This window comes from Ostrinia nubilalis, chromosome 25, assembly GCF_963855985.1.
Source record: "Ostrinia nubilalis chromosome 25, ilOstNubi1.1, whole genome shotgun sequence".
Lineage (NCBI taxonomy): Eukaryota > Metazoa > Arthropoda > Insecta > Lepidoptera > Crambidae > Ostrinia > Ostrinia nubilalis.
This window is the reverse complement of record NC_087112.1, coordinates 1189427-1207277: the sequence shown is the minus strand read 5'-3', so window position 1 is coordinate 1207277 and position 17851 is coordinate 1189427. Positions and strand designations below refer to the sequence as shown.

At 37.5% G+C, this 17851-nt stretch overlaps 1 long non-coding RNA gene across 2 annotated transcripts in view; it reads right to left on the bottom strand.

The window, feature by feature from the left end:
- The window catches only part of LOC135084301 (uncharacterized), a 56346-nt gene extending 39143 nt beyond the window's left edge, over window positions 1-17203 (bottom strand). Inside the window, exon 1 of one of the 2 annotated variants that reach the window (XR_010259810.1) lies at window positions 17060-17203. This is a non-coding gene — a long non-coding RNA (uncharacterized LOC135084301). Of the gene's footprint in view, window positions 1-11184; window positions 11459-17059 lie in introns of those variants that run through there. The other variant, XR_010259811.1, reaches the window with a different exon arrangement.
- Between the last annotated feature and the right edge of the window lie 648 nt (window positions 17204-17851).

The window sequence follows — 17851 nt, the reverse complement described above, 5'->3', positions numbered from 1 at the left end:
AATATCTTAAAATAAGTGGCCTCATCGGAGTTCGAACTCTGACCTTTCCAATAATAAATGACCTTTATCCGATTAAAAATTGAAACCCGCTCTAAAAGGATCTAATGATAGCTACGACGTCATATGAAATATTCAACGTGTGACGTCATACGGATATGGGCCGCAAATGCGTAAAGGTGTATTCACACTTGTCACTAACTATATTGGTGTGTCTCATACTATTGACGCTACGGTGGTCTAGTGCTTAGCAAGCAAGTGGCAAAACTCTCTCAAGTCAGAGTTTCTGGGTTCAATTTTCAAGTGGAATACTTACTTAAGGAATAGAAAAAAAACATTGAGAGTTTGTTCTCAGTTTGTGATTATTATTATTACTTGTTAGAATTATTTAAATTAAACACTGAACGAACATTTACATTTTGATGCACTTTTACAACTAAGCCAATTCGACAAACACCCATCTTTTTTATGGAATGCTTGAAAAAGACCTTTAATATTTTTTTGAGTTTCACCAAAAAAAGGGAAACTCCAAACAATTCTTCGCGAAATAACTTTGAAAGTTGAGCCTTGAAGCCCTCGCCGCCCTACACTGGGCCCTTTGTACAGATCTGTGCACAGTTTTTAATTTTGTACAAAGTTTGTGGGTGCGTGACAGTTTATATAAGTTTATATGATATAAATTCATTTCAATAACGTTCATATTGTATAATAAACGTATGTTATAATAACACTTGATATAATTTTTTAACATATAATGTTTACTTCATATAATAAATCATTTCTAATAATGTCATTTCAGATACCAATCAAAACGCATAAAGACATTTGATATAAACCTTACTTAATCTAAGACTCATTTGATGTAATTTTGTTTGATATAAATAATATTTCATATAACCATTACATAAAATAAATATTATTTGTTATAACGACTATTTGGTATACTCTTTAATTGATATAATTTCTGATAGATAAAACTTTTAGTATGTTCTTCTTTAGCTTGACTTATAAATGACTTTAGTGACAAAAACGAATCGCCGTAAAACCGACTCCACGTAGTCTTGTCTGCCCTACCCCTAGAGTGTAATTTAGAAGCGCGTAGGCACGGAGGGGCGAGGCGGCCCGCGGGCTGAGGAGCAGGTGGCTGGAAGCGAGGCGCCAAACAAAAGGTGTCGAGCGAAAGCCATCTGCGACGATTAGCACGCGAGGGACCGCCAGAGCCCCGCAGTGCCGGAGCCGTGACAGAAGTCTCAAGTTTTTAGTCAAATTTGCATGCTGCATGCCTGCTTGCTTGCTTGCCTGCTTGCTTGCTTGCTTGCCTGCTTGCTTGCTTGCCTGCTTGCTTGCTTGCTTGCTTGCCTGCTTGCTTGCTTGCTTGCTGGCTTGCTTGCTAGCTTGCTTGCTTGCCTGCATGCTAGCTTGCTAGCTTGCTTGCTCGCTTGCTTGCTTGCTCGTTTGCTTGCTTGCTTGCTGCATGCAATGCTTATTATAACAATTGAACTTTATATAAAATTATTATTGTTATATGATTTAAGTTTTATAGGAAAAGAATTTTATCTCATTTGATTGTTCGACACTTTATTTTTATATGATTTGAATATTATTTGTTTTAAATTTTATACATTGTAAGTTTTATAGAAAATATTCATTATATCAAACCATTTTATATCAGTTAAATGTTATTTGTCTTAAAATTATTCGTTTTAAAATTATATTATTCGTTTATTATAGTAAATAATCATTATATTAAATGATTTTATATAATTTGATGTTATATCCTCTAAGTATTATATATGTAGTTATATCATACATTACACACCCAAAGTTTGTTGGATGTCGAAACCTTTGGGTTCATTTGGTTACGGTGTTCGAGGAAGTTTTGGGTGGTTTACATCGGTTTTGACTCGGATGTGCTTTTACTTCTGGTACTTTTCTATTAAATAAACACCAAATTGAAATTAAATTATTGTACCTTAATACAAAGTAAATTAATGTTACAGTCATCAAAAGTCAAATGCGACCATAGCTGAATGGTGAAGGGGTCGGATTGGTCGATCCGTGATCCAAGGAATACTTGAAGTTTGCCACGGCGCGAAACTACACTCGGCATCAAATAAATCGCACCTCCCGCGACAAGCACTTATCAAACGTATGCATCCCCACTTCCCACCAACATTGGTACCATTTGAAAGCCTAGTTCTAAACTTCATTTTATTAAAGGAAAGGTTTTTACCCCAAAAATGTATCTTTAGAAGGATCCAGAGTCACTTCTTCAAAAAATAGGTAGTCACGCTTACTTAAGCAACTTTTATGGCTATAAAGCTGTTAAATTGGGATTAATCGCTATCCATCTGTTAAAAAGGACACGTAAGATCATTATTTGGTTTTATAACCACAAAAATTGGTCTACTTGATCCCAGAGGTGAGCCCCAAGTGAGACCTTTTTCAAGTCACATTTATGGTACCTGTTAATTGTTTATAAAAAAATTTAATGTGTTTTTCTTTAAGTTTATTTATTGGGCTTTTAAATAACACCAATATTTTTGGGGCAACATGATTGTGTCAGAAGAAAATCTTTAAAGTTCGCGTCGCGGAAGGTGCGATTTATTTGATGTTGAGTGTATTATGGTGAATCCACTCGTAACACAATCATATTATTTTAGCGACAAGGGGATTTTCGGTATTTAGAAAATGTTGTCTTAAAGCTACCCTTATGTAGGTTACACTTAGGTACTAAGCAACCTCATAATCTATGCGGCTGCATTCGCCCGGTTTCTACAAAACCATTAACCTCCATCCTTTCACATATCCTGCACCTACAATAGTAAGTAGTAGAATTAATAGTTTCTTTTTCACCCGGTGGACCGACGACATCGTAAAGGTAGCAGGGAAGCACCCACATTCAGGACACTTTATTTGTAGATGGCGCTGCGAGCAATCAAGCGCATGTAGGTCGCGGATGCGTGTCGGGGCTGGCGCCTGAGGGAACGCGGTCCCTGGGGACACGTCACAACTTTTAAATATTGAAGTTACATTTCATTTAGGGGAATGTATGTTAGATCTCACAACCACACAGTGACAGTTATACGTGATGTATAATTACGTCACTTAATATTAAGTAAATGCTTAAAATCATGCGTTGTATTATTAGGCTTTTAGTAGTAGTAGGCTTATTGAAAATTTTTGGAGATGTAGGTAAGTACGAGGACCTTGGCATCTTTTGTAGTTCATGTAGGTACACATATTATGCTCATAACATGTCATGCTTAAACGTGCTCGAACAACTCGGAAATGAACATAACTCATTATTAGCACCGTTTCAACACATATGCTACTAAGTAGCAAATGCTTAATAGAGGGCATGCTTTCGTGCTAGAAATGTGCACTTTGTTTGTCTAGACCCACTGGTGTTAAGTGAGATGCAGTCTAGGATGGTACATAGTACCTACCTACCTTACTACTATGTACCCTGTAAGTGCCTATTCACTCTCACCTTGAAAAGTCTGTCTCGTCGCCACTCGTAATCGCCCACATCCTGCCACAAAAGTGGGCTTAAGCCCAAAACCCTTATTTATCGCCCTCGTCCTTGAGATAAGAATTCTTAATTAGGGCTAATCCAACGCAACAGTGTAGCCACAGGGCAAATAGGACGCAGTAAGTCGACTCTGAGATAAGCGGATAAGCGTAGGCAGAACACGAAGAAGATTTAAAGAAAAAAGTAAACCTATACCTAAGTATACATCCCACTGCAAGGCATAGACAACTATAATAACAGTGGGATATATCAGGGTATATTCTACCATGCAGAACAGTGCGGTTTGTTGAAGGGGTGGGTAAGTGCTAAGTGGCCAACCTGTTAGATGCTACCAAACCTCAGGCCTCCAACTAATTTTACTATCTAATAAGTAAACTTAACCGAGACCATTTTTAAGTGGTCTTCTGCAGATCAGAGACGCTCTTGACAATCCTCTACCACATCATCTTACATACATCATATCTGATTCGACACAAACATAATCTTGTATGATAGATAGACAGATAGATAGATAAAACGTTTATTTGCGTAAGAGAAACACACATTACAAACAGAAAGTACCAAAAGATAAAATAGTACCCACAGGACAATATGACATAGTATGGTGAAGCAGAAAGAAATCAGTCAGTCATCAATCAATCAGTGTATCAGTCACCTTACCAGTTTGCGGTATGTAATGTGTAATGCTGTAATGAAGAGGACGTAATTCGACAGCTGATTTGCGCAACCTGTTTCAGTTTTTTTTTTTTTTCAGTTAAATTTTTTACGGCCACTAATAACCTCATTGTACAACAATTAAATTTCATTCCTGATCAGCTGCATGCAAAAAGTTGAATCCCGATATAACGAATTCGATTACCGAACTTTCCTGAAAGTTAGCAAGCGAGCTTACGACGTACTTTTTACTTTGTGGCGTCTCTCTGACCATTATTATTATAGGAGACGACGTGACTGGCGCATTGGAACACTAAAATAATGTTACTTCTCATTTAATTACGTACAAGAAAGAAAGTCGTGTAAGGGCGAATAACACGTTTTAATTATTCTACAATAAGATTATAAGAGTAGAGGAAAACTCATAAAACTCATTTTTGCAAGTAGGCATTTAAAAATCACTTTTACACGGCCCAGTATTAACTCTACCACTACTTCGGGACAATAAATGGGCCAGTGCTGAGAAGCAGCGCAAGAAACTCAGTCACTATTGTCAGCCTCTTTTTCAAGGGTAAAGATATGAAAAGCTCCAAAACTACTAGACCGATTTGGAAAATTCTTTCACTATTAGAAATCTACATACATACATACATACCTTGATGAAGATAAGTTATAGAATTTGGGCGGTTAAAGACATTATGTGACAGATCAAAATTAACGCGGGCGAAGTCGCGGGCCAAAGCTAGTATTAGTTAATGGAACTTATACTGAAAAACTACCTGATCCTGAGTCAGCACCATCATAAATGGATAAATAAATTTATATTCATTTAATAAGGCGCAACTTAGAGTATAAATATTATGTGCTACAGCTGCTCTAATGCAATAAGATTGGTCTCATTACTACAATTTTCTTGCCTCTGTAAGCCGCTACCTATTATTCTGGAAAGCTCTTACGTAACTTGTATTCTATGTCCCTTATAGGTATTCTACTACATCTAAGTGATACTTAATTGGGAATAAATAAAGTTTAGTTGCGTTTTTATTTACATCCTAGAGTTTTCAATAAAACGTATTACTTATCACTTGCAATTTCCAGGACTCGAACGCATAACCTCTCAGAACCATCTAACAAGCCATGTCTTCGTCCAAATTCTTTTCATGCACGTGTAAAACCCGGTGTATTTTCAACATTTTCAACGGGTTCGGTACGCCCAGTAAAAACAGGGCTAACCCGCTTTGATCTCCAGCACTACAGTCTACCGTCTAATGATTATCGGCGCTCGCATCGCGTCGTTGAGCACGGATGGAGGGAACACACGGGAGGGAGTTATGTGCGGTTTTTTTAACGCTCTCTTATGAAAAGCTAGAGAGTATAATCGGTTATACCGCTTGGACGTTCCAGGTACCGCTGGGAAGACGAAGTCGCTGAGGACCTGCGTAATCTTTACTTCGATAACTGGCGAGAGGTGGCGCAGAATAGACCGAAATAGAGACTCTTATTTTCGACGTGCTATACCTATTCAAAACGGTTTTGATTTTCAACTTTAATCATCAGTCCCTGAAGGTAGCGTAGGGTAGAGCCATAATATTGAACGTAATCGCTCTGAAATACTTTTCTTGTTAACTACTACTAACTACTAAGACGACGACAGAAGGGCAGTATCCTCAAATGCAATTGAACCCCGTGCGGTGAGAGAAAGATAACTAACTATCACCGCTTAACAGCATCTACATTCGTTTTTCCACTGCCATCGTTTTTCCTCAAGATAAACAATCTTGCAAAAAAGATTACCCCTGTAACAGATACCCGCCTGCAATCTGACCCCGTGCGTCCCCTGACCCGGTTACGACGTGTCGCGAGGCGCAGCATTTATTGCACTCACAAACAAACGGACAGCTCAACTTTTAGCTTTCAATGCGAATATTTTTCCGTTTGCTTAATGGGAGTCAGGTGAAATTGTAAACGTCATCATTTTACAGATCTACGACGTTGTTTCATCATATCATTTCAGCCATAGGACGTCCACTGCTTAACATAGGTCTCCCCTAATGATTCCCATTGATGATTGACGTTATTTGCTATGAAAATTAGCCACAGGATACGTGAAATATATTTTAGGGTGAATTATTTTAATGGACCTAATATTCCCATCGATCATCGCACTTTACGTGTATTGCATAGTTTTTTTACGATTCGTAAAGATACGACAAAAGTAAGCTACGTTTTTTGCTACGAGCGTTTGCGAAATCGAATCTCTTAGGCCTCAGCCTCGAACTTAGCGGGCAGCGGGGCGGGAGCGGCGGCGGCGCTCGAGGCTGAGGCCTTACGAGTTACTTCACTAAAAGAGGCTGTCATGTTGACGAACAGAAACAGATATTCTGTACATCTCACTCACTCGCTTACGCATGCAAGTGAAAAATACGAGTGACGTCACCGTACAGTGGTCATCTCTATTTAAATCTTCCATCGATGGTCAGTTTCAAGATAGTATAGCTACTCTTATGGCCTTGTTATTAAGATCCATAAGCTATCAAATATTGTTTGATACTAACCGGGCTACATACGCTACATATAGCCACGAGCACATGAATGAAGATAAGGCACATAAACCTCGGATATTATGAAAAGTAAATCTATCGGATAATTTTACCTACTTATTTTATTGATCCTGAGATATCTAGTGAGTCCATTTTAACCTGCTATAAGGACTGATTTTTCAATCGTCGGATAACTTTTAACTGAAGAATAAACTTATCATTTTGACATATTTCCCTTAATAAAACTGTCAATATGCCAAACTTATTCTTCAGTTATATAACTGATTATTGAAAAATCAGCCCTAAAAATATGAAACCCACTACCTGAAAAAATTCTCCAGCGTTTTCAGTCAGCCACTAAGTACTATCTCTGTGAGGTAGTCAGTCCATTTGGAAGGGGTAATGCATTTGCCAAGACGATGTCTTTATTCGAGGACCCATTTACTCCACATTTCATTGGCCATTAATTGTTATTATATTATATTATTAATACGCAATTTTATTAATAACTTTTATGAAAATGCCAATCAACCTCACGTTGCGACGCTGTCACGCCAGTTAAAGTGCGCCAGAGGCTTGAATTCGGTGATATCTTGCGAATAATAAACTTAACTGCTAAACTCGTAAGTGACTCTTACACCGCAGTCCATAGAGACGGTTTTCCCTTGAATAAATCAGCTAAACTATCCAATTATAACGCACAATGGCTGCGTACAGTATCTAAGCCTGGCAAAGCTCACATGTTACAGCCACACCAATACCATATACTTCTATACTAATGCGAAAATAACTCTGTCTGTCTGTCTTGTTTCACGCCTAAACCACTGAACCGATTTTGATAAAATTTGACATGGTTTGAATCCCGGGAAAGGACAGGATAGTTTTTATCCCGGTTTTTGAAACAGGGACGCGCGCGATAAAGATTTTCTGTGACAGAAAAAATTCCATGCGGGCGAAGCCGCGAGCGGAAAGCTAGTTTATAATATAACTAGCTTAATATAGAGCTTATTACGCCAACAACGGATATAAATGTTACTTTTGGTAGAGCGACGAACGAACGAAGAAGGAAAATATCAATTGATATGTGTCACTTTTCTTACGCTCACCCTTCCCACAATTCGATTAATGATTATTAGTCAATAAGTCGTCCCTATTCTATTACCAAATGCATAAGATCTCATAGTGTTAAGCTTAACGTGCCATCTTCTGCAAAATGGAGTCATACAACTTCTTATTCATCATCATCATCATCATTTCAGCCATAGGACGTCCGCTGCTGAACATAGGCCTAACCCAATGACTTCCACATCGCACGGTTGGTAGCGGCCTGCATCCAGCGCCTTCTTGCTACCTTTATCAGGTCGTCGGTCCACCTTGTGGGAGGACGTCCCACTTCTTATTCGCTTTCGTGATAATAAAACTTGACGAGGCGAAATAGGAAATGAAATTCGTACGGAGAATCGATCATTTCTCATTCATAGGTAAACATTATTACAATATACAAAAAATAAAGTGTTACAGCGTGGGACGTCCACCTACAAGGTGGACCGACGACATCGTAAAGGTAGCAGGGAAGCGCTGGACGCAGGCCGCTACCAATCGATCAACATGGAAAGCATTGGGGGAGGCCTATGTTCAGCAGTGGACGTCCTGTGGCTGAAATGATGAAAGTGTTACAGACAGACACGAGTGCGAAATACTGAAGTGTACATTCTGTAACAGACCGAAATTTGCCCGTGTCTAAATACACGACCAGCCGCTGCCTGTAGAGTCAGGATATGTCAAAGAGCAGACAAAGGACAACATATAGATAGATATATATACAGGGTGGAATTTTGTAATGCCACCTGGAGGGAAAGTATTCTTAATATTGTAGATAGAATTTTTTTCTCAAAGAAAACATTCCTTTATTTTTGAAAAAAAACAGAACTGCATTCAAAGATTCCAAAAATTTGCTTGCCACACCCGGGAATCGAACCAACTAAAATCTGTTAAAAATTACATCCTGTATTTTTATTACATAGATCGTTAGGGTAAAGTATAAGGATGAAATCTTTCTAACAAACTTGATAAATCAAAAGAAAGGAAAACCATGAAATCTTAAATTATTTTAATTATGTACAGAAAATTGTATGGTACGGTAGTGAATTTTCGAAAATTTTTCGAAAATCTTTGAATGCAGTTCTCTTTCTTTTCAAAAATAAAGGAATGTTTTCTTTCAGTAAATTTTTCTATCTACAGTATTAAGAGTACATTCCCTCCAGGTGGCATTACAAAATTCCACCCTGTATAGTCTATAAATCATTTATTTGCATACACTTAACACACATGAAGAGTAAAGTTGTGATAAAGGGTTTGCAGACTGGCAGGATATGTCAAAGAGAAGACAAAAGACTAACAAATAGACTGCAGGGACCCCAGAGTGGCAGAATATGCCAAAGAGAAGCCAAAAGATTCACAAACGATGCTAGCTTAAGTGAATCAGCAAATCGAACGAACAACGTTGAATAGAGCTCTATGTATAATTGGTTCGTGTGCCACCTTTTGCGTCCTCACGCACTGTGAGACCTCATAGTAATGTTTGTGAATACGGGCGAGAGTGTGGTAGGTAAAGGGTGTGCAGACTGGCAGGATATGTCAAGGAGAAGACAGAAGACTAACAAATAGACTGCAGGGACCTCAAAGTGGCAGGATATACCAAACAAAAGACAAAAGACTGTAACAAATAGACTGCAGGGATCCCAGAGTGGCAGGATATGCCAAACAAAAGACAAAAGACTGTAACAAATAGACTGCAGGGACCCCAGAGTGGCAGGATATGCCAAAGACAAGACAAAAGACTGTGTTATCTCCCCGCACTGGCTCCAATCAATAGATCGCTGACGAACAATCGGGAGATAGCGGGTTCGTTACAACAACAATGGCTAACGGGCAGCCAGCGGGTCCCTTTAAGGGTCACTATAAGCTTAATTAAGGCTTTCAATCAATGGACCCTGTTTATTAAGATGCACGGGTCACGGGCTCGGTTATAAACCAATTTATAAGCGAGATATGAGATGGGATAACAGGAATTAAGTGATCACTTAGGTATGCAACTATCTAAAATGTGATTTACGTTTCTGCCTAAGTTTTCAAGGGTATTGCATATTGAATAATATAAGTATGCAGCAAGCAACATTCTCTGCTCCATACTAATTGATCGATCAGCTATTACAATTTGTATGGGTAATCCTCCCATGATACGAACGAACGCAAAAGCGTCAACTATGGCGCCAATACAACATCAGCGTCTATTGGATTTATGTTGTCTTAATTCGACAATACAAGCTATTTAAATAAAAATATTAAATGCTTGGTTTGCATCGTAATATTTGCTTCATTGTTGTTACTATCCATGAAACGTATCCGCCTGTAAACACAAACGCCTGAAATACACGTGAAACAACGCCTACTGCATCTCAAGATATGTGTTCTTCAATGGCTCATAAAGTTTCACTGAGGTTGTTATCCCACATAAAGGAAAATAACGAAATATAATATACAACAAACCTACTGCCACTCGTACGTAGAGAAAAATCTGCGTAACAGATATGAATATTAGAGAACTATTGCTACAAACAAATAACAATATAATGGCTGTGAAAATAGCCTCTTATAATGGAAAAAGAGAGAATAACATTATTTCGCTGTCTCAATAGTAATGTAATTCTGTATTCAGAAATATATGGCGATAGAAAGAAAGAAACCTTGGCGCATTTCAAATGCCTAAGCATTTTTGTGAGACATGTATAGTTTAGTTTGTTAAAATTACTTGTTTTGTGAATCCTAATTCAATATAGTCAGCCTTTAATTGGACAATTGGACATTAGTATGATCAGGCGATAACAAAACACCATAACTTAATAAGAAAGCTTTGCGCTTTTTTAACCGACTTCAACAAAACTTCGGTTCTCAATTCAGTTTGTTTTTTTTAAGTACTTAAAGCCCAAAGGATTCACATTTTAGCTAAGTCATTATTTTAAAACATCGTTAATAACCTTCAGAGCTACAAATCATACTTTCAATTTATGATGTAGAGACTACATATTTGTGTTCCCGAAGATTTCTTTTATTCACTGAAAGATTTTGGTCCAATACTATACGATTATTTACAAAAATGTAATAGGTGGAAAGAAAGGATGTTGATGGACGTTATCATTTCTATCCAGTATCCACATCGTAAGTTCGTGCACGTATCTCCCAGACGAATATGGCTTTTTTTGCCTTTGTTGAGCAGTTATATTTCGCTATGTTTATTTATTTAATTCGTCAATAATAATAGTCAATAAATAGAAGATAATGTGTTATTTTATCACTAAAAAGTGTATTGACTTTTGAGCTAATTAACATAAAAATATGTAAAATTAAAGACACACTCGTAGATGTAGTTAGAAAAAAATTCAGAGTCTGTATACTTACATAGGGTCATCGGTAGGCTGAATAAAATCAATTAGGTACACCTTCGTCACACACTCCTCACATACAATGCAATACACACAACAACGAATTCGCAACTGCCTTAGGTCCCTGCGAAGAGGGGCAGCATACTGTTCGGTTATCACGCGGCACTACATCGCGAGAGAGGGTCGGCGGCCATTGTTATTTTTGTGATTTGAATTTGATTTTCGAACACGCCTTAATTTTTTTGTTTTTTGGAGCACAGGTTTTGGTGGCTCGCGGAGACTGGGCGTTCGGCAGTGTTCGCTGCGCGCGCACCGCGACCGACTTCAAGGGAATGCGCAAGCAAAGGCGGCGACTTCAGACGGCTCTGCTGACCTAATTTTGGGGTAATGAATTATTTTGAAAATGGCAACGCACTTGCACGGCTTGTTATTATTAGGAGCAGGTGCACTCTTGACGCGTGGGGTGGAGATAGTTCGTCATTCGATCTAGAAAGTTCAAGTCGGATTTAAACTTTAAGTTGGGAAATCTTTCTTCGGAATCAATCTTTAAAAAATCGCGTTTGTTCAATATGTACAGATATGAATAATGTTTTTCTATGTACTCGTTGCAAGAAAATTTATTGTTTACATAAATGATAGTTCACACATCTATGTATGCAAATAAACAATTTGAATTTGAATTAAGATTAGTATAGAAAAGTCAGAAATTGTAAATAAAACCCAAGCTCGTCGTAAACAATTTGTAACAATATCTACAAATATACAGCCAAATGGATATTGCCAATCAGAAAACAATTCATTCAATGCATGTAAAATAAATATTGATAACCCTTATAAATATACTCGAGTGTGCTCAATATATTAAATTAGCGGCCGCCCGCGACTTCATACGCGTGGATCCCGTTTTACCCCCTTAGGGGTGGAGTTTCGTAAAATCCTTTCTTAGCGGAATCCAACGTCATAACATCTACCTGCATGCCAAAATTAAATTTCAGCCCGATCCGTCCAGTGGTTTGGGCTGTGCGTTGATAGATCACTATGTCAGTCCGTCAGTCAGTCACCTTTGAGTTATACATATTTAGATGCAAATCGATACAAAAGGTAGTAAATACAGTAGCTTGTTGATTAAAATGTAATTTAATCAACAAAACAAAGACCTACAATATTATACATTAATTTCGGTGTTGTTTTCATTTGTCCAGACAACAGCATTTCAGACTATACGTTATCATTGCAAAATAGCATCTATCACAACTGCACAAGGTGCTATATTGTTTATCTTGTACTGTCCATAGTCGTCGGACAGTCGAGTGCACTCCAAATTGAGGCGATAAAACATGTTCCACAATTGGGCCACGCGTTCGCTAGCAAAAATATAAAAATTTTGACGTCAGAACTAAACTAACTAATGTTTGCCTGTAGGACTCCCTAGGGACATTTTTTGATGCAGAACAAGGCATGTATTTGACCGCAATCGCACTTGATGTTGAAATGCAGTTTAGGAGGGTAGGTACATATATCGACGCTTTAAGAGTGAAAACCTCTTAAGTGATTACACTTAAGATGCTTTAAACCGCTTCTATATCCGATCCGAAATGCATAAAATTAATAAATATGAAGAAAAATGCATTCCTGAGGTTTTCACTCTAATGCCCGTTTTTCACCATCAAACCCTAATTTTCAAGTGACCCCTATGAAAACAAAATTCCTGTTATGTGTTACAATAGGGGTCACTTAAAAATTAGGGATTGATGGTGAAAAAGGCGACGATATCTGCCCTGTAAGTGCTTATTCACTCTCGCTTTGAAAAGGCCTGGATTATCTTCGGGAAAGACAGCAGAAGGCAACGAATTCCAGTTTTTTTCTTTTCTTCGTCTTAGAGAACTTATATAAAAATCAACCTGTAAAAACCTAACCTAACAGAGTTTATTACAATCTTTGTCCAGGAAAAAACGTGAACAATAAACGCTGTAGCAAGTTGCCGCCGCTACGCGTCTACGCCTACGCCGTAGCTCGTAGTTCGTAGCTACGAGACCCCAGGGACCGTAGCGCCGTAGTATTGAATATTTTACTTGAGTTTGCGTGGAGGCCGGCACTTGTTACTTTGTTTGAGAGATAATTTACTTGTAAATTAATGAACTTCCGCTTTTTTAAGTAGTTAAAAGGTTGACAACATTGTCCTAAAGGTAAATAACACGTAATGTGAGGAATTTTAACGTAGCTCATATTTAATGGCGTTGACTTGAAGGAATAATACCTTTCCACTTATTATGTGAGCCGTTACACCAGGGTATCTTGTGTCAAACTTTATGAGCCGTATTAAGGGAGTATAACAGGTCGATAGAGCCTACAATGGCTTAACGTCAAGCATACATACGTTTCTTATCGGATGATTTGGAATTTGAAAATGACTACTTCCAGTAATAAACTCTTGAGTATATGAAGACCAAATCCTAAATTTGCATCTGGTAGGTACCTAAATTAGACAGAGTCAGGTCTTTGGGAAGGCTTATTTTTAAACGTTAATAATTAAAAAAACTGATGATACCTATACTACTTCTAAACGAGTGAGCGTTATTTGAAAACGCATTTGGACTTCCCGAATCGCATTTGCGTGTGAAACCACGGGCAAAGTCTAGTCCATAATGTTCCCTATCGCTTCATTCCCTTCCCTTAGTTAGCTCTCACGCCCGCGAGCACAATCACACACAAAACTGCTGTATTATTCAACGAGACTGAGAAGGGGCAGCTTATAGGCCGGGAGCCGGGGCCACATCTCAAAGAAGTCGTGTAGTTTTTTAGATAGATCTGATTTATATTTCTTTTATTTATAAGACATAATATAGTCAGTCAGTTTGCTTGGAACAACGTTCAAAAGAAAGAAAGGAAAGAAGAAGAAAATGAAGAAAAATGTATAAACACAAGAATTCTCGTATTTTACTAAGAAGGATTCGAAATATGGAACAAATAATGAACAACGACATGGATAAATAATTTAGTTCTGCAATTGTGACCAGAAAACGTTAATATTATAAAATTCGTTCATATTTATGAAATTATAAAACAAGAAATTGTGAAAATAAAAAAACGTTGCCATTATGGCTTACATCTTATCTTTTGAACTCGTATTCGCATGACATTGAGTGCTAAAACTAAAGAAGGTAGAATATAAAAGAAACTAACAGCAAACGTGTCTTCGTCTCCCTACCTACAACGCGTCGCTGTGGAGTCGGATAACGTCGGACGTCGCGTAACTTTTGTCGCAACACAATCACTTGCGCTACAGCCGGCCTCAATGCGACATTATTTCACGCTTCAATACACTGAGGCGTTAGGTAATGTTATTGATGAAAACTAGCTGTGCCCGCGACTTTGTACGCGTGTGAATAGTTTGAACAATACCTACTACGTAGAATTTGAGGCTTATTCCCAAAGGTCCACAGCTCTATTGTCTTCAAAAATATAAATTCATGCTTTGATCAACAATGACAATACAATACCTTTTTTATTATTATTATAAAGAGCTGTTGTTTTCTGAATAAAGAAAAATAAATAAATAAAATAAAATGAACTTCAAGGATGAAAATCAACAACAATCCTAATATCAGTGCCTATAGAGCGCTAAATTCATTATTTTATTTACTGCACAAGATATTCGTATTTTTCTATTCATTATTCGAAGTTTCTATTAGAAACACAAAATAGAATAATAACATATATTAAATCGTGATGCCAATTCAAAATATGCCCACGTACAGCCCCTAAAGTCGTTTACTTTGCAAGTAAAGTTTCTTTGGCTGACCCGTATAAGTCCGTGAGTAACGTGACTCTCCCTGATAGGGCACGGCTACCAACTTATTACATTTGCAGCAGAATAGAAAACAAGCTTGAAACTACATTGTAGGAAAGGTACCTATGGTAAATCGAAATATTATGTAACATAATATGGGAAATTACATTTATTTTTGAGTAGCTTTTGCCCGCGGCGTCGCCTGCGTGAATTTGGTCTGTTACAGAAAAGACTGTACCGCGTATGCCCCTTTCAAAACTGGGGTAAAAACGTTTTTTTTTGTTCCGTGGTTTTAGCGTAAAAGGTAACAAATAGACAGAGCTATTTTCATGTTTATAATTGTAGAGTATAAATATGGAAGAGATTTGAAGAATCTAATCCATAATCAGAAGATTAGGTATGCATTGCATGTGTGTGTAGGTATATATACGTACGTACACATACTCCTATGTAGTGCAGTAGAAATCGAAGGAAAAACTTCCTAAATACAGTTACTGTTTCAAAATACTATTTCGTTAAAAATTCAAATCCTAATAAAGACTGATTTATAATTACGACGACTGGCATGTCAAACCCCATAACTTAAACCTTTGAAAAATTTCACGCCCTGTCAAACTGTCGCGATCACATTAACACCATTAATTAGCTTCTTTTGCCCCTCATCAGTCACATCCTGTCTGTCCCAACACGTCTTGTATTTAAATATATTTCAACACTTTTACTTTCTTATCCCCTAGCACTAAGGTTTGAAACTGCAAAGATTTTTAAGAACGCATGGAAAGTTTTTGTATAAAATTTATCGAGTGATGTTGAATGGTGTTTTATGTGACACAGTACACAGAAAATAGCATAACATTATCATTCAAATTATGCGGAACTCGTTCGCGTGATATTAAAAATAAACACTGCGAAAAAAAAGCTTTCTCCGACTCTTTAGTGAGTACCTATTTTCATTTATCAATAAAATTAATGTCATACCTATTAGATAATAATTAATGTCTAGTTATTTACAAGCAATCGTTTTTCGAGATTAACTGTGTCTATCTCATCCACACCAATATTATAAAGAGGAAAGATTTGATTGTTTGTTTGTATTGAATAGAACTACTGGACCGATTTGAAAAATTCATTAATCCTAATTAGAATCCTACATTAATTCTGATGAACATAGGCGGTGCAAAGTTCGCCGGGTCAGCTAGTCAGCTATTACACAAACAGAAGCTGTAGATCCTGGCTACACAGGAGGGTCAGCTAGTCAGCTATTACAGAAACAGAAGTGGTAGATCCTGGCTACACAGGAGTTGCAGCGGTGGGTAGAGGCGGGAATAGTCCCGTAATACACAGACACACGTTTGCTACAAGTAGGTAATATGTTGTGAGAAATTGCTTTCTCTAACAAAAATCTTAACAGAATTGTCGCAAAATTAAACCCTCAAGGCAGGTTCATTGCTCGTAACACAAGTACCTTAGTTGGCAGATTCTTCAAAAAAGCCACAAAACGATCACTCCTCAAAATATTTCAGTCCATAAAAAATCCACGACAAAATATACACGGAACAGGAACATCTTGAGTATTATGCGGACATAAAAATATATTGCCCGAGCGAACGTAAACCATCTTACAGGCCGAAATGTTAAGCGAACTGATTTAATGGGTACAACAAGACAAGTGAACTTTCGACAAAAGAAATGATCATAAAAAAGGGTTTTTGCTGCCTGATGATTTATGATTATGGTTTGAAATTAATTAAAAAGTAAACTGCCCAAAAATCCGATCAGCAAGTTCAGAATAAACCAAATGTAGTAAACTACCCACTACATACAATAGAGATAGAGATTGTGCTAAGTTATTGTAAAAACGTAAACACTTAACTAAGACAATACTTATAAAGATTTTCCGAGAAAAAATAATTTACAATAAGCATTTTCAGCTTTACCTAACTTTTTTAATAAAGTTTGTGACAGCTTAAAATTTCCACACAAGAGAAACAACTACCCACCATATTTTGCAATAAAGATTTGTAAATGGAACTACAAAGATCTAATCGTATTTTGGCAGCATCAAAAAGAGAAAAATTACACCTTCGTAAAAAAAACTCACCATTTCACTTTGATGTCCCAGAACTTCAGTTAAAACTCCTTCACCACTCTTCACACATCATCACTTCACTGCACAAAAGGGCGGGTATCCCGCCAAATGTTCGTCGTCGGTCGGAAGCGTTCGGCAAATACCCGGCGCGTGGCGGCGCCGGCGCACGCTGCGAGCGACTGACGCAAGGATGCGGGGACTGCATTCTTGAATGAAATGTCGATAGAATAATGACAAAGGAATGTTTGTGATTTTGACGGTAGTATTTTAGTAAACGTAGGAATGCTGGATGATTCAAAGAAGACTCAGTGTCATGATGACTACACTCGTAAAGCAATGAATAAGAACCACCATGAAAATAAAAAAATATTATTGTTTTATAGATAAAAGACTAAGTAATCATGTATAAATAAAGTAGGTAGGTAGCTAACACATGGTTCAGAGGATTGAAATAATAATGACGGAATGCGTACCTTCAGGGGTTAGATGCGGTTTTTCAGCTGAAAAGAATGCTCTCTGATAGAGACCACACAATCTAAGAGAAGAGGGGAGGCTTAATCTGTTCTCAGAAATAACATGAAGATTATTTAATCCCCGATATAATGTAAAATACAACTCAAACGGCGAAAAGGCGCTCAATAATTCATTTCTATAAGGAATGGCCAACTAAACTCTATATTTAGTAATCGATAAAAATAACTGGCATGTCCACATCACTATCGCTAAAAGCTCGTGCACATGAATGTACACGTTATAATAGGCAACATTATTCAACATTTAAATATACGTTTACTCTATGTAATG